This window comes from Acinonyx jubatus, chromosome D2 (assembly GCF_027475565.1).
Source record: "Acinonyx jubatus isolate Ajub_Pintada_27869175 chromosome D2, VMU_Ajub_asm_v1.0, whole genome shotgun sequence".
Taxonomy (NCBI): Eukaryota; Metazoa; Chordata; class Mammalia; order Carnivora; family Felidae; genus Acinonyx; species Acinonyx jubatus.
In genome coordinates this window covers 59,920,258-59,941,968 of record NC_069393.1, presented here as the reverse complement: position 1 = coordinate 59,941,968, position 21,711 = coordinate 59,920,258, and the positions used below count along the sequence as shown (strand labels likewise).

The following is a 21,711-nucleotide window of genomic DNA, read 5'->3' as shown; positions in this document are numbered from 1 at the left end:
CCATCTGGAGAGACTTTGGAGACCAAGGCTCTGAGAAGGAGAAAAAAAAAATCAGCTCTTCCTTACCACACTGCTCTAAACCAAGGCCTAGAAGTCTCCCCTGGAGTGTTGTGCTATGGAGTCCTAGTCAGGCTAAAGAAGAGGGTGGAGGAAAGGATCGTTGGTATTAAGTTAGTAGGGAAACTTGAGGCCCTGACTAGAAGGGGGTAGGGGCTGAGAGTTAACAAATACTCATTCCTTTACAGTGCTTTAACACCATATTCATATTCATACCCATTATTTGTTTGATTCCCATAGCAACCTTGAGGAATGCAGAGCAGGTATTATTGCCTCCATTTTGTAGAGGAGTTCTGAATGGTTAAGGGCCTCACCAAAATTACACAGTAGATTAGCAGCAGAATCAGCATGACAGTCCCTGAACCCTGACTCTCCTTCCTGGACTCTCTTACTGTGTCTAGGAAGAAAACCTGCATACTCACTGTGAGATAGAAGAAAATACATGTTGTTCCCTTTTCCTGATTCCTGGTACAGAGCTCCAGAAACCCTTGTAATCCCTGGGTGATAGGACTGTCTTTTGTTCTAATGAGGTGACTCTCATAGAGTCATAAATGGCTCCTGGATGAGGGCTGATCACTGGAAAGACCAATCCATGATTAGAAGCTTAGAATTTTCAGCCCTTCCCTTCATTCTCTTACAAAGGGCAAGGAGCTAAAAATAGAATTGGTCAATCATGCCTACATGATTAAGCCTCCATAAAAATCCCCACAGTGTGGGGTTCAGAGAATCTCCAGGTTGGTGAATACAACACATCAATATACTGGGAGACAACTCCATGGAAATAAAAGCTCCTGTGTGTGGGAACCTCCCCAAACCTCTTCATCCAGCTGTTCATCTGTACCCTTTATCATGTCATTTAATAAACTAATAAACACAAGTAGGTGTTTGTTCTGGGAGTGGCTCTTTTTCTTTAAGATTTTATTTATTTTATTTTATTTTATTTCATTTTATTTGTTTTTTAAAGATTTTATTTTTGCAGGGCACTTGGGTGTCTCAGTTGGTTAAGCATCTGACTCTTGGTTTTGGCTCAGGTCATGATCTCACAGTTTGTGGGTTCGAGCCCTGTGTCAGGCTCTGAGCTGACAATGTGGAGCCTGGTTGGGATCCTCTTTCTCCCTCTCTCTACCCCTTCCCTGCTCATGCTCTCTCTCTCTCTTTCTCAAAAGAAATAAATAAACTTAGAAAAATTTTTATTTTTGGGGGTGCCTGAGTGGCTCAGTGGGTTGAGCACTGACTATTGATTTCAGCTCTGGTCATGATCCTATGGTTTGTGAGTTTGAGCCCCACGTCTGTCTCTAGGCTGATAGTGAAGAACCTGCTTCGGATTCTCTCCCCCTCTCTCTGCACCTCCCCCCACCACACACACACCAAATGAATAAATAAACTTGAAAAAAAAAGATTTTATTTTTAAGTAATCTCTACACCCAACTTAGGGCTCAAACCCACAACCCTGAGATCAAGAGTTGCAGGCTCCAATGACTGAGGTAACCAGGCACCCCTGTGAGTGGCTCTTTTAACAAATAATTGAATCCAAGGGGGAAGAGGTCATGAGAACCTTTGATTTGTAGCTAAGTCAGACAGAAGTTATAGTAAGCTGGGCACCTATTACTTGTGACTGGCATTCAAAGTGGGGAGCCGTCTCATGAGACTGAGCCCTTACCCTGTGGGATCTGGACACTCTCAAGGCAAAGTGTCAGAATTGAGTTAAATTGTTGATACTCAGTTGTTACAGAGAATTGCTCACACATCTGGTTTCAGAAGCCTCGTGTGTGTGGTAGTGGTATGAGAGTAAAGGGGACGCAGAACTGGGAGGGACTTTCTAAAACACTTGGGTAGCTCAGAGGCCTTCCTGACTCCTTGGAATTAGAGCCAAGGTTCTAAATGGCCCAATTTGTGCTACAGGGAACAACTAAAATAACCCCTTCCAGTTGTGGCCCATCTACTCTGAGCATAGCAGTGTTCTCCAGGATTATTAGCAAACAACTTCAGTTTTATAAAGTTGGGGTGTTCAGGACTAGCTTTAAGGTATATTTAGTTACAGTGTCCAGTATGTTCAAGAACACTCAGAAGGGCTGTGTAGAGCAGTGTTAACCAAATGCTGGGTCTTAGACAAGAGTTGGCTTTTGGCTGCTGGTTCAAGATTAAACAACAAAGGAACAGAAAAGGGTATTGATTTTTTACTAAGCTCAGTTTACTTTAAATCCATGCCTTTTGGGGTGCCTGGGTGGCTCAGTCAGTTAAGCATACAACTCTTGATCTCAGTTCAGGTCATGATCTCATGGTTAATAAGATCAAGCCTCAAGTCAGGCTCTGTGCTGACAGCATGGAGCCTGCTTGGGATTCTCTTTCCTCCCTCTCTCTCTCTGCCCTTCCCCAGCTCATTTTCTCTTTCTCACTCTTTCAAAATAAGAAAATAAACTTAAAATAAAAAGAATACCTGCCTTTTTTAAAAAAAAATTTACATCCAAGTTAGTTAGCATATAGTGCAACAATGATTTCAGGAGTAGATTCCTTAATGCCCCTTACCCATTTAGCCCATCCGCCCTCCCACAACCCCTCCAGCAACCCTGTTTGTTCTCTATATTTAAGAGTCTCCTGCGTTTCGTCCCCTTCCCTGTTTTTATATTATTTTTCTTCCCTTCCCTTATGTTCATCTGTTTTATATCTTAAATTCCTCATATGAGTGAAGTCATATGGTATTTATCTTTGTGACTGACTAATTTCCCTTAGCATAATACCATCTGAGTTCTATCCACATAGTTGCAAATGGCAAGATTTCATCCTATTTGATTGCCGAGCAATACTCCATTGTATAGATATACCACATCTTCTTTATCCGTTCATCCATCAATGGACAGTTGAAGAAGGCCTGCCTTTTATTCTGAGATTACGTTTTTCCTATTTCCTACTTTTTTGGTGTTAAAATTGCCTTTCATGGTAGATGGCAGTTTATTTTAATGTCCCGAATGGCATAATCCAAAGATGACCACCCTATGGGAACCCCCAAAATTGCTTTTGAAATATTACTGAGGGAAGGAATCCAGGATCTGGTAACCACTTACCATTTCAGAGGGCCATGTGACCCCAATTCCTCAGAGGTGTGGGAGGCTGCAGAAAGAGCCTCACCTCGACAGTAGTGGTAAAACATCAAACAGTAGAAGACTTAAAATGTCAGGATTTGGGCTTTGCCATTCATAAATTCATACAGAAAGAAAAGTACCATTGCTACTTATTTATTTATATAGTGCTTACTGGATGCCTGGCCCTGTCTCAAATGCTGTACAAATATGATCTCATTTAATCCTCATCAAGCCTATGAGGTAGACACTATTATTATCTCCACCTCCATTTTGAAGAGGAGAAAACTAAGACATGAGAGTATGAAGAAACCTGTCCAGGGTCACAGCTAGTTAGCTGCAGAGCCAGAAGTTGAAGCCAGAGTGTTTGGCTCGGGAATCCATTTCCTTAATCCCTACACCATGCTGCCTAGTTAGAAGCAATTTAAGACTTTTGTGGCTTGTAATGATCTATTTTTAGCCTCTGATTCCATAGACAGAAGCTGCCTGTGGACTAAGCTGCCTGGTCTGTATTGAGCTGCTGTCAGTGATCTCTTTTGAGGCCTTTCCACAACACCACTGGAAGAATCAGAATGGGCAAATGTCCTTTTACGGAGCACAAGACAACAGCGGCAAAGTCAATGAACTTTGGATAAGATCAGTAAGACCTTGCAGCTTGGAACCTGAGTCCACACAAAGGCCTTCTGAGAGGTCCTCCAGAGCCTGGGCTGGTAGTTTTCAAACACATTAAAAAAAAATTTTTTTTTAACGTTTATTCATTTTTGAGAGACAGAGACAGAGCTCGAGTGGGGGAGGGGCAGAGAGAGAGGGAGATAGAGAATCCCAAGTAAGCTTCTTGCTGTCAGCACAGAGCCTGACTAGGGGCTCGAACTCACAAACTGTGAGATCATGACCTGAGCTGAAATCAAGAGTCAGACACTTAACTGACTGAGCCACTCAGGTGCCCCAGAGGTGTTCCATTTTAAGTCCAACAACTTATCACTTATTTAGGTGGACATTTAGACTCCAAGGTTGGAACAGTTGGCAACATATCAGATCTATCTGGAAACAGATTGTACTAGTGTCTGGCTCAGGTTCCTGCTCCAAGAGATGCTTAGGACTTCACAAGGTAGAGCACAAGGATGAAAGAATGAGAGCTCTGGTGTGCTCCCCCCGCTCCCCCGCCCCCCGTTTTTAAAAATAATTTAATCAAGACACAACCTCGTAGAAGGCATTAAAATAAAATCCACTCACAATCCTACCACACATTCATTTAGTTATTAATTAACTTATCTAAAAAAATATATGGAATCCCCAATCCCCACTGTACCACCACCTACCTGGGCTAGGTAGGCGTTGTATCCCTTCTCAGTGGACAAGATGGATACTGTCCATGCCCTCCTAGAGCTTACAGCCTAATGAGCAGGCAGATATTAAAGACATAGTCACACAAAAACTTCTGTAATTGTGATTGTGGGAAGGGAAGGGAACTGGAGAGATGGGGAAGTAAAGGACAGCATGAAAGAAAATACCAGGGTAAAGAGAGTGGTAAGACCTCTCCAAGTAACATTTGAGCTAACACCTAAAAGATGAATAGGGTTCAAAAGGTGAAAAGAGCTTTTCATGCAGAGGAAACAGTATAAGCAAGGACATGTGGACCAGGAACTGAAAAGTGGCCATATGGAAGGAGCCCAGTGGACACGGAGGAAATGGTCCTATATAAATATGTGTTCAATTCCTTTAAAATTCTTTTGGGGTCGCCTGGGTGGCTCGTTGGTTAGGCATCCAACTCTTGCTTTTGGCTCAAGATCTTGTGGTTGGGGGGTTCCAGCCTGCATGGGCCTCTGTGCTGATGGTGTGGAGCCTGCTTGGGATTCTGTCTCCCTCTTGCTCTGCCCCTCCCCTGCTTGCTCTCTATCTCTCTCTCAAAATAAATTAAAAAATAAATTAAAAAAATTTTTTTTAAATTTTCACTGTGGTAAAATATATATAACAGAATTTGCCATTTTAAACTTTTAAAACATTTAAAAATGACACCTGGGTGGCTCAGTTGGTTAAGCGTCCTGACTCTTGATTTTGGCTCAGGTCATGATTTCAAGGTTCCTGAGATGCAGCCCCACATCAGGCTCTGTGCTGACATAGTGGAGCCTTCTTGGGATTCTCTTTCTCCCTCTCTCTCTTTCCCTACTCTGCTTGTGCTCACTCTCTCTCAAAAGAAATAAATAAACATTTAAACATTTTAATGGCATTAGGTACATTTATAGTGTTGTGCAACCATCAGCACTGCCTTTTCTTCTTCCTTCCTTCCTTTCGACAGGGAAAATAACTTTATTTTCATCAGGAGGGTGGGCAGATGTCTAGTCTCAGAACTTCTGGAATTGCTTTTTGGTACCAGCGGCCTTCGTGACTTTGAACACATTGAATTGCACAGTCTTGCTCAAGGACCTGCACTTACCCACTGTGACTATGTCATCAATTTGGACATCTCTGAAGCAGGGGGACAGGTGCACAGACATGTTCTTGTGGGTTTCTCAAAGTGGTTGTACTTTGATATGTAGTGGAGGTAGTCTTGGAAGATGACAGTGGTCCTCTGCGTCTTCATCTTGGTCACCATGCCAAACAGAACCTGCCCTCTGATGGAGACATTACTGGTAAAGAGGCTTTTCTTAATGATCTAGGTGCCCTCACTGGTCTCCTTGGGCATCCTGAAGCCCAGACCAGTGTTTTTGTAGTATTGAGGGAGCATCTCCTTGCCAGTTTCTCCAAGCAGAACCCTTTTGTTATTTTGAAAGATGATTGGCTGCTTTTGGTAGGCACACTCTGTCTGAATGTCTGCCGTCTTCCTGACTGCCTGAAAAAGGTACCACTGTCTATTTGCAAAACTCTTTTTTTCCATGATCCAAATGGAAACTCTGTCCCCATTAAGTAATAACTCCGCTGCCAGCCCCCAGTAATCTCTAATCTACTTTCTGTCTGTATGAATTTGCCTGTTCTAGATATTTCGCATAAGTGAAATCACATAGTATTTGTCCTTTTGTGTTTGGCTTATTTTACTTGGCATAATGTTTTCAAGGTTCATCCAGGTTGTAGCAGGTACCAGAACTTCATTCATTCTTATGGCTGAATAACATTCCTTTGTATGTATGTACCACATTTTGTTTATCCATTCATGTATTAATGGACTCTTGGGTTTCTTCCACTTTTTAGCTACTGTAAATTATGCTACTATGAACATCAGTATAAAGGTGTCTGTTTGAGTCCCTATTTTCAATCTTTTTGGATATATACCCAGAAGTGGAATTGTTGGATTGTAAGGTAATTCTATGTTTAGCTTTCTGAGGAACCACCAACCTGTTTTCCATAGAGGCTGTACCATTTTACATTTCTACCAGAAATGCAAGAGTGTTCTAGTTTCTGTACATCCTTGTCAACACTTGTTATGTTGCTTTTTTTCCCTTTTAACTTTAGCTATCCTCATAGGTATGAAGTAGCACATCTATGTATTTGATTCTGACTCTTCTGTCTCTTCTGGAATCCATCTCTCCTGAAACTCTGAAGCTCTTAGGCATCTGGAATATAATGACCTGCCTTTATGTTTTACCCAAGTGTCTAATTACCTAAATAGATGTTCAGCAACTCTGGGGTAAAGTGTGGATAGGGGATCTCCAGTATTTACCACCTGGTAGATGTTCAGTAAATGAAATGATTGTCATAGAACTTGCAGATCTTGTCTTTCTCAATAATAAAAAGAAAATTATTTCTTTTTTTTAGAAATAGTTTTATTTATTTATTTATTTATTTGAGAGAGAGAAAGAGAGAGAGAGAGAGAACGAGCATAAGTCGGGGAGGGGCAGAGGGAGAGAGGAACAGAGGATCCGAAGCAGGCTGGGTGCTGACAGCAGCAAGCCCCATGCGGGGCTCAAACTCATGAACTGAGAGATCATGACTTGAGCCGAAGTCCAATGCTCAACCAACTGAACCACCCAGGTGCCCCTAAATGAAATAATTTTCATAAATGCCTGAGACGATTGGTTGATTACATTCCATTCATTTAAACTGCAGAGCTGATCCGTGCAACTCCTCCACTTTATGGCCTCAATTACTCTCCAACACACTTAGGGTAAGATAATCATTTATCTGTTCTACGGTGCCCTGCAAGGTCTGATCCTGCCTCTTTCCAGGTCCTTTTTTTTTTTTTTTTTTTTTTTTTTTGCCACTTTCTCCTTTTCTCTCTTCCTTTTCTCTCTAGGCTTCAGATCATTTTATACATACACAGGTTCATCCCTACTTTCAGGCCTTTGTATCTACTGGTCCCTCTTTCAGGAATCCTCACTCCTCCAAGCAAGCCCCTCTCTCTTTTTAGATGAAGTTCTACTCATCCTTCAGGTCTCAGGTGAGATGTTATTTCCTTAGGGAAAGTTTCCTTCCTGACCCTCTCCCTATCCCAAAACCTAGCCCCTATTTTGTTTTCCCTCATCGCATCTTTTACTTTTCCTGCATATCACTTCCCTAAAATTGTGATAAAATAATTATTCATTTAAAGCTCATCTTTCCAAGCAGTCAGAAACCTCCTGCAGAAACCCACGTCTCTATTGATCAGTATTAGGCACAGAGTAGAAGCTCACTGCATGTTTTTGAATAAATGTAGGTCCTTCTAAGTCTTACATGGATGTCCCATCTCTCAAATTGGACTAGAAATAGACATTTCTAGCTAGACTAAACATTTTATGGTTGTCTTCTTCCATAATGCCTGTACTGGCACTTATCATGGTAAGTGCTGATCCTATGCTATTAGATAAAGAAGGATGAAAAACAGAGGAGACAAATGAGGTGGCTGATTGGATCTAAGATTGAACACTTCCTGGGACAAAGAGTTTTGGGCAGCAGGAGGTTGTTTCTAGGCCCCAGGCCAGGGTGTTAAGCAATGTTTGCATTTCTCTGAGAGTTTTTACCAAGGAGCAGAAAACTGATGAGTAACCTGTGAATGCTGCTTACGTTCTGGTTGACTCAGACTTTTATGGTATTCTGGGGAAAATAGTATTAATCAGAGGGGTGGGACAGCCATGTGGGTGCTGGGCAGGAAGTTTGGTGAGAGGCCATCCAAGGCCACAGTAGAATGGCATCTCTTTTTAAGCACTCACTGCCCAGGCCCTTCAGCCCATGCCAAGTTAGAGATCACAAGCAAGCCATTTAAGGCTCCTTTGCTTCCTCAGGCTCCCCACTCTTCTGTTAGAAGGTTCAGTTCTTTCATACTTGGTATGGCTTGTCTTACTCCAGAAGGAGTCATAAGACCAAATGCCCTGTCCTTTTCCTTTCTTCTGCAATTAAAAAAAATAATAATTTCTGGTTACAAAAACAATACATGAATACACTTATCTTCAGAAACAGTAAAACTAAATTAAACTCCCCTTGAACTTTACCCCCAATCTTGGCGCCTTACCCCATCTTTAGAGATAGAGATAACTTTTTTTTTTTAAGAGAGAATTTTTTTTAAGTTTATTTATTTATTTTGAGACACACACACACACACACACACACGTGGGGGAGGAGCAGAATCCTAAGAGGGAGAGAATCCTAAGCAGGCTCTGTGCTGTCAGCACAGAACCCAACGTGGGGCTCTACCTCATGAACTGTGAGATCATGACCTGAACGGAACTCAAGAGTCTGATGCTTACCTGACAGCCACCCAGGCACCCCTAGAGATAACTTCTGATGAGTTTGGCATGTAGCCTTATAACCTGTTTTAAAAATCTTTTACAAATTTAATGTGTGATTGTCTTAGTTTGGGGTGCTATAATAGTATACCAGTCACTTAGTAGCCTATAAAATTCCTCACAGTTCTAGAGGCTGGGAAGTCCAAGAGCAAGGCACCAGCAGATTTGGTGAAGGCTTGTTTCCTGGTTCAGAGACAGCTGTCTTCTTACTTTGTCCTTACAGAGCAGAGAAGGTAGGAAGTTTTCTGGGGTCTCTTTTATAAGGGCACTCATTCCATTTATGAGGACTCTGCCCTCATGACCTAATTACCTTTCAATGGACCCACCTTTACACACCATCACATTAGGCATTAGGTTTCATCATCTGAATTTAGAAGGGGATACAAACATTGTCTATAGCAGTGTTGATAAGAGATAATGGTATTTATGTCTATTTTAACATTTTATTTTGAAAATAATTTTAGTTTACAGGAGAGTTGCAAAGTGTTTTAACATTTTATTTTGAAATAATTTTAGATATACAGAAGAGTTGCAAAGATCTTAACAGAAAGTTCCAGTATACCTTCACTCAGCCTCTCCTAATGTTAACAGGTTCCATAACTCTGGTTTAATGGTCAAAACTAAGAAATTAACACTGGTACAATATACTATTAAATTATAAACTTTGTTAAAACTTTACCAGTTTTTCCACTAATGTGTTTTTATGGTTCTAGGATCCAATATTGCATTTAGTTTTCTCTTTAGCTTCCTCCAACCTGTGACAGTTCTCAGTCTTTCCTTGACTTCCATGACCCTAACACTTTTTTTTTAAAGGCTTCCATTTTTTTTAAAGTTCATTTATTTATTTACTTTTAAGTAATCTCTGCACCCAACATGGGGCTCGAACTCTTGACCCCGAGATTAAGAGTTACATGCTCTCCCGACTGAGCCAGCCAGGCACCCCAACCTTAATCCTTTTGAATAGTCCAGGTCAGGTATTTTGTAGAATATCCCTTGATTTGGGTTTGTCTGATGATTTTTCATAATTAGACTGAAGTTATCCATTTTGAGGAAGATTTTTTAAAAATATCAATATAATATACATATTATATATCATGCTGCAACTTGCTGCTTACATTCAGCTATATGATTTTGAGATAAATCTATATTAACATATAGATCAAGGTCACTTCTTTTAAATCCGCTATAGAATTCCATTATGAGCATTCTACATTTTATTTAGCCACTCCCCTAATGATGGGCATTAAGGTTGATTCCACATTTTCTTTCTTTAAATTTAATTTTTAAAAAATTTTAAAAGTTTATTTAACTTTAAATATTTTTTATTGTTTTAAAGTTTATTTAACTTTATTTATTTAACTTTAAATATTTTTTATTTTTTAAGTTTATTTAACTTTTTTCTGTTAGCACAGAGCCTGATGTAGGGCTGGATCTCATGAACAGTAAAATCATGACCTGAGCTGAAATCAAAAGTTGGACGCTCAACTGACTGAGCCACCCCAGCACCCTCACATTTTCTTTTTTAACAATATCATAGTAATTATCCTTATACACACCTCCATATTACATACAGTTAGATAAGTAGAAGTGGTATTGCTGAGACATGGATTTAATAGATGTTGTTCAGTTGCCCTCTAAAGTGGAGGTGCCAATTTATATTCTTTTGATATTATGAAGATTGAAAATTGTTGCCAATCTCAGTTTTAATTTCCATTTCCTTGGTTACCAGTGAGATAGTATTTTTTTGTGTGTTTGTTAGCAATTTGTATTTTCTGTGAACTGCCTATTTATATTATTTGCCCATTTTTCTAGTAGATTTTTCTTCTTATTGATTTGTTAAGAATCCTTTGTATGTTCCAGATACAAATCCTTTGTTTTATATATTACAAATTTTTTCTTAGTCAGTTATGTCTTGTTTGTTTCCCAATTTTTAAAGTTATTACATGTCTCTGATTTTTAAAATTACTTGTTCTGATTTTTTTTGGAAACACAGTTCTCGATTATAAAAGTAGTATAAACAATGTAGAAAACCTGGGAAATTTATGGAAAAGTATAAAGAAGAAAAGAAACCACCCTGAATAACATACTTATATATTTCCTTTTAGTTTGTGTGTGTTTGTGTGTGTGCATTTTTTCTTGCTGTTGGATTTTATATACATATATGTGTGTGTGTGTGTGTGTGTGCATATATACGTATATATATACATATACACACATATATATGCATGCATTTTATTTGCTCAGTGGGATGGTCTTTAGACAGAAACCCTGACCTTTTTCCAAAAACACTTGGTTTAAAGATGGCATTAGATGAACTTCCAACTCCTATTCCTTTTTCTCACATAATCCTGAAAAATCTAGTAGGTGAGAGGTCCAAGGCCTGTCCTCAGCTGACCTGAATGAAGTTGGCTCAAAAACCACCAGAGAGGTAAAAAAAATGCTCCAGCAGAGCAGTTATTTAAAAGTCTTGAAGGTTTTAGTTGATGGCAAGCGCAATGAGTCAATAGTGCGGAAGCCAAGAACTTCACTGGGTGAATGGAAGGCAGTAAGTTCTATAAGGAGGAAGTTAGGGGACTGCTTTGCTCTGATGGTACTACAAACATTTGATTCCGTTTTGGGTGATATACTCTACAGGAGCCACATTCAAACCTACTAGGTTCATGAGGAGAATGAGGACAAAGACCTTCCCTCCCCCAGTAAAGGGAGATACTGGTCCAGAACAAAAGACGACCTTGGGCAGAAATCTTCAAGTATCTGAAAAGTAGAAGTCAAAGAGAGATTAGACCGGTTTGTTCTCTGAGGCTCCCAAGGGATAGGACTTGGGCCAGAAAGTAGAGGCTTCAGAAACACTTTATTACCGTTGTCAGCGCTGCTGAGGAATGCATTGCTCTGGAAATACTGGGCTTTCTGTCCACTATTGGGGTCTTCTTTAGAATTGGTGGTGGGTCAATACAAACATTTATTGAGAGCTGTGTGCCAGGACTGTGCTAAGCACCTTCCCTCTACTATTTAATCCTGTAACACCTGTACGTACTATTGTTATCTGTTCCTGTATTATAGATGAGGGAACTAGGTAGTGAGGTCAGGTAATTTGCCCAAGGTCACACAATTTGTAAGCGGTGGAACTGGAATTCCAGCCTGTTCTGACAAACTCCAAAGCTAGTGCTTTTAATTGTCAATGGGATTCAAGGGTGCTATGGGGGTCTGGACCAGAGTGGCTTTGAGGTCCATTCGACCAGAAGATTCTGTGACTGGGAAAAAGGGTACCCCATCCCTCTAAGGAAAAGCGTTGGAGGGTTGGCCAAGGATAGGTAGCCCCGGGCCTTACTGAGGGGCGGGGCACAAGGCCAAGGGATGCAGACCTAAAAGACATGTAAGGATTGTCAACACGCGTTACCCCACAGCTCGGCAACAACTGATGTTCTGTTGTTTGTGGATCTAGCAAACCTGAGCGCTAGAGCCCGAGGCGCGCGCGCCAGCATCGCGGCTCCTCTCTGCCAGAGCAGCTAGGGAGCGTCGTGGCGACCGGGTTATGCGGCGGAGCTGGGGAAAGAACAGCGCGCCGGTCCCTGGCAGGGCGCGAGCTGGGGGCGGTGCCAGGGCGGCGGGGGCGGGGAAGGCGCGCGCCAAGGCGGCTGCGGCAGTTGCGCGCTGGGATTGCTGCCGTGCGGCGGGGCCGGTGAGTGCGGCTGGACTCGCGGGAGGGCGGGGAGGGAGCGGGCGAGCGAGCCAGCAAGCACGCGAGGGAGGGTGCGTGTCCGAGCGCGCGACTTGGGACCGGGGACCGGGGACCGGGGGCCAGCGCCTGCCCCTGCCCCACCCGGGCCGCTGCGCCCCTCCCAGCGCTCGCCTGCGTGTCGGAGGGCTCGGCGCCCGCGTCCCCGCACGGCGTTCCCACCCTCCCGCAGCTCGCCCCTGCCTCAGATTGGCCCCTACCTCCGCGTCGCGGCGACGCCCCCAGCCTCACGTCACGCCCCCGCCATTGTTTCCATGCCTTCGGCTCGTCGGGACTCGCCTTACTCTCGGAGCGCGGCCCTTCGTCTCCGCAGAGCCAGCCTCGTCGTGTCACGTCCTGTTCCCCCCCTTTCCTCACGCTGGTGGCAGCCCCCACCCCGCCTCAGGCGGATACCTCTTTACTCAGTTCTGCTTCTTTTTCCGGCCGACGCCGGCTTTCGCCGTCCTCGCCAGAGGCCAGCGTTTCCGCCCTCTTGATGGGCCTCAACCCCTGCGCTTTCGGGGTGGACCCCAGGGAGCTAGCGGACAGCTGTGGAAGGAGGCGAGGTTGACAGCGTTTTAGCAAGACCTGCTGGAAATTGCCAGCTTGATAGCCCACATGCCAGTTCTGTCCTTGCAGTGCTTCTTGGAAAGCTCACCGCGAATCGCAAACCGCCTCAAAAACCATGCTCGTTCTTCCCAGAGGGCTCCCAAGTCCGGGGTCAGCTGTCCGGTGGCGGTCCGTACCTTTCCTTTTCTGGGGATCCCTGAAGCTGGTGATAGTCGAGAGGGGAGATGCACATCAGAGGCCTGAACCATTAGTCGTTAAGCATAACGTTTGGGGGGTTTGACGTCAGTAGGCCTCAGCTTTTAAAAGCAGTCGGTAGAGCTTGGTGTCAGATAAGGTTTTTTCCAGTGCGGTCAGCCCCGTTAGGTTTGAGGGATGTATTGCAAAGTACATTGCTCTGCAGTGACTAGTCACTTTATAGGGTTGTTTGTGTCCGGGTGCAGAGAGGTTCTTGGTTGAACTCTACTTGTTTCATAATGGCTGGACACTATTCATTTTGCCTCTTCAGAGAGCAGGTGCAATTTCTGCTAACTAACTTGAAGGGAGGAATGTTGAAACAGTACCATTTACCATGGAAACTTAATGTGATTTAGGTCTTCTTGAAATTTACTAGGACATTTTTCTTTCCTAATTTAAGTTTTTTAAAGTAGGCTCCACGCCCAAAGTGGGGTTTGTACTCAAAACCCTGAGATCAAGAGTCACTTGCTCTCCCACTGAGCCAGCTAGGCTCCCCTACTGAGACACTTTTCAGCAATGGTTAGAATTTATCTAGATGAAGACGTCCAGGCCTGTAGAGGTTAAGTTCCAAAGGACACAGCTAGTCAGTAATTAAAATGAGAACTCCATAGGCCAATGCTAGCACACACAGACTTTATTTCTGAAATTCATTTCTTTTGCAATATAAGCCACTACAATTTCGGCTCTTATAGGTTGCTGCATTTACTGTCATTAACCTAGAATTTAGTAATCAGTCTGTAAAATGAGAGGGCTGAAGGAGATGTTCTGCAAGGTTTTGGTCAGTTCCACGATTGGATTCCATGTATGAAAATTTGTAATTAGCTACAAGTTTCCAAAAGTTTGTAATTGTGGGGAGATTTATGTAGAGAGGTATTATGTATCTGCAAGCCTTACTACTGACATCAGGTGTATCTTCCTAAAGGAAACCAGTTGACAGTGGGATGTTAGGAGGAGGGATGTTCATTCATCTGTCTCTCTAGGCTGTTTCTGCTGTTTCATGGGGGAAAGAAAGCACTCATAACATGTTTGTTTTAATACATCTTTTCATTGCTCTTAACAAAAAGCTTAATTCAGTGAAATACTGAGGAACAAAAAACAAACCCCAACCTTTTCATACTAATTATGACTGTGTTCTTTTCCAGTTCCTCATCTAAGCATTGTTTTTATGTAGTTTATTATTTTTTTAGTTTTTTAACGTTTTATTTATTTTTGAGAGACAGAGACAGAGTGTGAGCAGGGTAGGGGAAGAGAGAAAGGGAGACACGGAATCCGAAGCAGGTTCCAGGCTCTGAGCTGTCAGCACAGAGCCTGACTTGGTGCTCAGACTCACCAGCCATGAGATGATGACCTGAGCTGAAGTCCGATGCTTAACTGGCTGAGCCACCCAGGCGCCCCCTGTTGTTATGTAGTTTAAATTACTATGTACGTATTTTTTTAAAGCTTATTTATTTTGAGAGAGACAGAGACCCCGAGAATGGGGGAGGGGTAGACAGAGAGAGGGAGAGAAAGAATTACAAGCAGGCTGTACACTGCCAGTGCAGAGCATGATACAGGGCTTGAACCCATGAAACTGTGAGATCATGATCTGAGCTGAAACCAAGAGTCAGTTGCTTAACTGAGTGAGCCACCCACACGTCCCTGTACATACTGCTTTTAATTTTGCATTTACCCATATTTCTGAGATGGCTGTGTATCTGAAGAATTCATCTACTTTTCATTTGTAGAGGCTCTATAACATGCTTTTATAGCAAGTAGTCAACACTGCCCGGCATATAGTCTCTCAGTAAATTTTTGTTGAAGGAATGTAGTATTTTGAACCACTTAACATCTATGAAAACAAAATGTTAAATATCACAGGGCATATGTGAAGTGACATTTGAGCAATAAAGGCAGTCAGTGCTTTGAGCCAGTAAACAGCATCACATATGTTTGAGGGCCTAGTTTTTGGAGTCTGGGTTTGAGACCTGGCTTGCAACGTACCATCTCTGCAACCTTGGAAAACAGCCTCACTCAGTTTCTCTCCTCAAAAAGGAGAAAATAGAACAAATTTCACAGGGTTGTGTGGGTTAAATGGGATAATTCCATTGAAGCAATACTAACATACGTTAAATTCTCTATAAATGTTAGCTGTTACTGTTTATTGTTGAAAGTGGGAAGATTACTGCATGTTTGTGGGATCAGGGAATAGATAAAGATGGTGACACAAGAGTAAGAAGATGCAAAAGTGGATGTAGTGAGGGTTTAATGAATAGGTTGCTCTCACTAAAACAAAGTGGTAGAGTAATAGTATGAGATAAGGCTGGAGAGAGAATTTCTGGTAAGCTGTTTTATAAGATATGCTACATGGGTTTCTTGCAATAGAGCAGAATTAATGAAATAAGCTAACCTTTTTTAATGAGTGGTTGGTGTTCGCTTTGTTTTTTAGGTTCAGACCAAAAAAAGTTCTTTGCTTTAAGGAAGTTGATTACAGATTGTTACAGATTGCCAAATTCCTTGTCATTTGAAACAGCATATCTTATATATGACTTTTGAAATTTGGTTGCGTTTTGTGATTGATTACCAGAGCTTATGGTGGCTGTCCTTCATTTGTTCCTCCTTTCTTCCTCTTTCCCTCTTTTTTCTTTTTTAAAGTTTATTTATTTATTTTGAGAGAGAGAGAGAGAGACACAGCATGTGAATGGGTGAGGGGCAGAGAGAGAGGGAGAGAGCGAATATCAAGCAGGCTCTATACTGCCAGTGCAGAGCCTGACATGGGGCTAGAACCCACGACTGATATCATGACCTGAGCTGAAGTCAAGAGTCGGATGCTTAACTCACTGAGCTACCCACGTGCCCCCTCCTTCTTTCTCTCTTAAATGGAAAACAACTTATTAGCAAGCCCCCCCCCCCCCCAAAAAAAACCCAGTAAAAATGGCAAAATTGCCAGCAGAGCAGAAAAACTGCCCTCTTTTTGGGTAGAGCACAGAACCAGAAGGTTTAAATTGACTTGGAGAGCGCTGAATTATTTGTTCCTACCTTTTGTGTGTATCTTGGTTGGGAAGCAATATCAAGAGTGTAAGATGGAAAAGCCTGCTATGTCAGGATCTGCTTGGAAAGAGAAAACTGAAGTCTGAGGCCTGAAACTTAATGGATAAAACAAACAAAAACAAAAATATATGGTTTGTTGGGAATTAGTATGTTTCCATTTCAGACGTCCAGTGGCATATATGTTTTAAAAGCTCCTTGGTTCAGTTTAATGGGGTTTCTTTAATGTTAAAATTTATTTTAAAATATGAAATACTTTTATATTTCAAATGTTTTTAAACATACAGAAAAGCATGTAATGATCACCTTGTAGGCCATCATATTTACTTTGTGTATTTTTCTCTCTTTTTTTAGTTTATTTATTTAGAGAGAGAGCAGGTGTGAGAGAGCACGGGAGGGACAGAGAGAGAGGGAGAGAGAATCCCAAGCAAGCTCTGAGCTGTCAGCACGGAGCCCGATGTGGGGCTTGAATTCCTGAGCCATGAGATCATGACCTGAGCCAAAACCAAGAATCTGACACCTAACTGATTGAGCCACCCAGACACCCCTGTATATTTTTTTTCTATTTTCTAATTGTGTGTTTTCTTTTTTCAATATCAATTTTTCAAAGGGATAAAACTACAGATACAGCTGAGGCCTGTATGTATCCTTGTTGATCCTGTTTCCTTCTCTTGCCTTCTTTTGCCCACTTCTAAAGGTAAAGATGGTCATGAATTCAGTAATTATCATTCCCGTTATGTTTTTTTTACTTTTACTAATATGTATATATCCATAAAAGTACATATATTCTTATGTTATACATATGATTCTGCAGCATGGTTTTTTTGTTCAGCATTGTTTTTGGTATGTGTGCATGTGGATACATAAGTCTTTACTAGTTCATTTTAGTTGCCCTATAGTATTGCATTATATGAATAAACCAGTTTATGCATTTTTAGGTATTTCTGATTTTTTTTTTGAAGTGAAGTTTAATTTTATTGAATAGTATATAATACAGCTTTTTAATTATAAAGTATAATGAGAATTCCACCATGAACCTGTCACCTTTGGTATTTCTTCAAGGGAATAAATCCGTAATTTCTACACAGTATCACTTTAAAACAATAAATCTCGATTCCTATTTAGAATAAAGCAAGAATCTAGCTATGGGACCTAAAGTTTATAGCAAAACAATAAAATATTATCTTTATTTTATTTATTTTATTAATTATTTTTTTAAATTTACATCCAAGTTAGTTAACACATAATGTAATAATGATTTCAGGAGTAGAATTTAGTGCTTCATCACTTACATGTTAACACCCAGTGTTCATTCATCCCAACAAATGTCCTCTTTAATGCCCCTTGCCCATTTAGCCATCTTCCCACCCAGAACGCCCCCCAGCAACCTCTAGTTTGTTCTCTGTATTTAAGATTTTTTTGCTATTATTAATGAAGCATAAACATTCTTGGATTGTCATCTTATTTACATATGTGAGAATTCTAAGCTTAGGGAAATCTTAGGTTGTAGAGTATGAAGATCTTCAACTTTGTTAGATAATGCCAAATTATTTTCCAGAATACTAAATCCAAAATCTTAGCAGATTGTGGGAGTTCCCAGTTTGCAATATCCTTACACTGATATTGTTTAGAGGTTTAAATTTTAAAACAAAATTTCATTTTAATTTGCCTTTCCCTGATTATAAGTGAGATTGAGCTTCTTTACATCCATTTATTATAAGGTTTTCTCTTCTGTGAATTGCTGTTTATAGATTTCTCTTGGCTTGTTTACTTTTCCATCATTAGTTCCTAGCTCTCTTTATTTACTAATCCTTTCTCATTTGTGGTGTTGCAGATACTTTCTCAGTGTTTAATCTCTTTTCCTGTGCAGAAATTTAAAATTTTTATTCCAACTTTTTATTTGCAATAAATTTCAATATAGAAGAGTGCAATAATGTTCAATGAATTTGTCTTTCATTTGGATTCACCAGTTAACATTATGCCACGTTTTTTCATTTATACATTTTTTCCTGAACGTTTTGTTTTTTAATGTTTATTTATTTTGAGAGAGAGAGAGCAGGGGAGGGGCAGAGAGGGAGAGAATCCAAGCAGACTCTGTCAGTGCAGAGCCCACTGTGGGGCCGGATGTGGGACCCAATGCGGGGCTTGATCTCGTGAACTGTGAGATCATGACACTTAACTAAGTGAGACAGTCAGGTGCTCCCTGAACCATTTAAAAGTAAGTCGCAGACATCATGACACTTCATCCCTCAAATGATCTACTTGAATACCCTAAAAACAAAGATGTCCCATAAAACTGCACATTTAACATGGAGGTAACATTATTATCTAATACATGGCGGATATTAAAAATTTCACAGGAAAAAATAGTTTCAGAGCGGTTCCAATAATGACCTTTATAGTATTCTTCAACCTAATTCATTGGTGCCCAGATCTAGTCTGAGATTACGAATTAATTGCATTTAGTTGCCATGTCCCTTTAATTATTTTTAATCCACTGCAGGTTCCCAGCTTTTTGTTTGTTTTCTAAACATTGATGTATTTGAAGAGTCCGGGCCAGTTGTTTTGTAGAACAAAGCTGTAATAAAAGGTGAATGTGTTCTCTCAGAGTATCTTCTTATACTGTACTCACCCTTCTTGTGATGACATGAGATGATAAAGTGCCCACAAGATGAGATGAAGTGAATGGCATAGGCATTGTGAAGTAACCTTAAGCTACTATTGATCTTCCGACTATAACAGAAGGAGGATCATCTGCTTCTGGAGGTTGCAGTTGACACCAGATAACTGAAACCACGGAAAGGAAAACCACTAATAAAGGGAGACCACTGTACTACATTGTGCAGAGGCTGCAAATATTAAACATCATGGGCTCTAGCATTATAAATAATTATTAAGCACTGTGTGTCAGCTGGTGTTCTTAGCACCTTGCACTTATTAATGTATTGAATCCTTGTTCCAAATCTGGCCATTTTGAAGTGGAGGAAAGAAACTGAAGTGATTGTGTAATTTGCTCAGTCATAGAGCCAGTTAAATTAGTGTTGGAGGCAGATTTTGAATCCAGACATTGTGGCTCTAGAATGTATGCTCTTCATCATAAGTAGAATTCTGTGATGTTGGTGAAATTATTTAACTTCCCAATGCTGTTTTCTTCTTTGTATAATGAAGATAATAGCACCTAACTCATATGGTGGTTGTGAGAAGTCAGATGAAATATGTATAGTGCTTAGAATAATACATGAAAAAATGTGAATGCTTAGTAAATGTTAGCTGTTATGTTAGCATTATTAAGGCATTGAACTTATGTATCTCTGGATTTTTACCAAATAAGCAGACTAATCCATAAATGAATTTATAAACCAAAAAGTGAAAATACTGTGATGATTATTTCTGCCTTTCTGATTTTTATCTTTTTTTTTTTTTTTTTTTTGGTGAGAGTTAAGATTACAGCTAGAACAAAGTTGAATGATGAGCCAGGAACTCATGGGTAAAATAATTCGTTCTTTTTGAAATCAAACAATTTTTTACCTCCTTTTTAAAAGAATGTTCAAGAATTATTATTAAAGGTGCAAAGAATTGTATATTGGCTCAATGTAAAAAATGTCAGGCTTAGTTACCTTTATGCTTTTGAAAGACCTTAGTTAATTATAGCAATATTTTATTTATTTATTTAATTTTTTTTTTCAACGTTTATTTATTTTTGGGACAGAGAGAGACAGAGCATGAACGGGGGAGGGGCAGAGAGAGAGGGAGACACAGAATTGGAAACAGGCTCCAGGCTCTGAGCCATCAGCCCAGAGCCCGACGCGGGGCTCGAACTCACAGACCGCGAGATCGTGACCTGGCTGAAGTCAGACGCTTAACCGACTGCGCCACCCAGGCGCCTCAATTATAGCAATATTTTAAAGAAATAGATGGCATACTACATATCCTCAAGCGCATTCATTTAAAATGTCTTCTTTACATGCTTTCTTTTTCTTTGTGTCAATAACCATGTTACTGTTGAAGGTCTGGTGTTACTCAAAACATTGTTAGAAGAAACTTTCATATGTTGATATAGAACAAAAATACTGTATTGTGTGTGATATGGCTCAAGTAACAGAATTCCAGGAGTAGCAGTGGTAGAATGTTTAGGAGAACATAACAAAATTCAGGTCTCCCTTGTATATTTAGGAACTTTAGGAACATGTGAAGTAAATTTGTATTTTCCAGTTTGTTTCAGACTAGAAATTGGAGCATATTATTGCTTGAAGAAGAACAGATTGTCAAGGCAACAGGTACTGCATTTCTCACTTGACAAGATCTCTTCTCAGTTTTGTTATTTTCCATCAGAGAACAAAGAAGCTTTTGTTCCAAGGCCTCATGTCGAAATGTTAGCAAAATATTACGTTAATCAAGCCAAGAATCTTATGCGTTTCTGAACCAAAAGTAAGATTTCACAAAGACTGTTTTAGAGCGTTAAAAGGAACTTGTGCAAGTCTTGCATTTTCAGGCTTACACAAGAATTAGCTTTTAAAGAGCAAAGAGCTGCCAAATGTATAGGCCTAGGAGCTCCATTTTTTTCTGCCTGTGTGTATCAAGTCGCCGTTAAAAGAACTGGGAAACAGCAGCAAAACAAAACAAATCTCACCTTATGGTCTTCTATTTTAGAGAAAGAGACTGACTCTTACTGTCAAAATATATCATGTCTGGAAGTGTTAATGTGCAAAAAAAGAAAAAGGGTATGAGAATAGCAAATAATATGTGCGCAAGTTTGTTAGTTGCAGTTTGTTAGCTTTCACTTGGTGTGCAAACTATGAATGCTGGCCTTTTACAGGAACGTATAGTACATTTGCAGGGTAAATGATAGAACTCTGAATGAAACTAATGAACTGAAAATGAACAAAAAGCTGTTACGAAGTGTTCAAAAGATAAGAGGTAATGAAACATTTAACACAGTTTTATTTTAATACAACAGTTTTAAGGAGTCTCCCTTTTGGGGAAAATATCTCAAAATATTTTATGTGATTATTTTCTTCACATATTTTATGATTAGAAGGAGTTACAAAAATAACTTTCAAAGCTGTGGTTTGTTTGAAAGTGCTGTTCTTTGAGTTAGAGGTGACACAATTGTCGGGAGAGAAGAATTTTCTCTGCCCTTCAAAGTCCTAGCTGGACTAAGAAGTAAATTAACATGGGACAGATTAACAGGAAAAAGTCAAATTTAATAGCATACATGGGGGACTCCACACAGACGTGGAAATTCCAGAGATGGACAACATGAGCTTATATGTGCTGAGGAGAGGGGTAGGGGCTTGAGGAGATACAAAGGGGAGAGAGAACTTGAGCAGGAAGGTGAGAG

General features: G+C 40.5%; 1 protein-coding gene and 1 pseudogene across 3 annotated transcripts in view; one reads left to right on the top strand and one right to left on the bottom strand.

Moving 5' to 3' along the window:
* The window catches only part of NT5C2 (5'-nucleotidase, cytosolic II), a 146,684-nt gene that overhangs the window by 34,867 nt on the left and 90,106 nt on the right, over positions 1-21,711 (top strand). The window contains exon 1 of one of the 3 annotated variants that reach the window (XM_027062975.2): positions 12,434-12,506. The exons of 1 other annotated variant lie outside the window; for it this stretch is intronic. The gene's annotated coding sequence lies outside the window, so the exon portion shown is untranslated. Of the gene's footprint in view, positions 1-12,433; positions 12,507-21,711 lie in introns of those variants that run through there. One more of the 3 variants, XM_027062974.2, reaches the window with a different exon arrangement.
* On the bottom strand, positions 4,340-12,752 carry LOC128312710 (40S ribosomal protein S11-like; annotated as a pseudogene).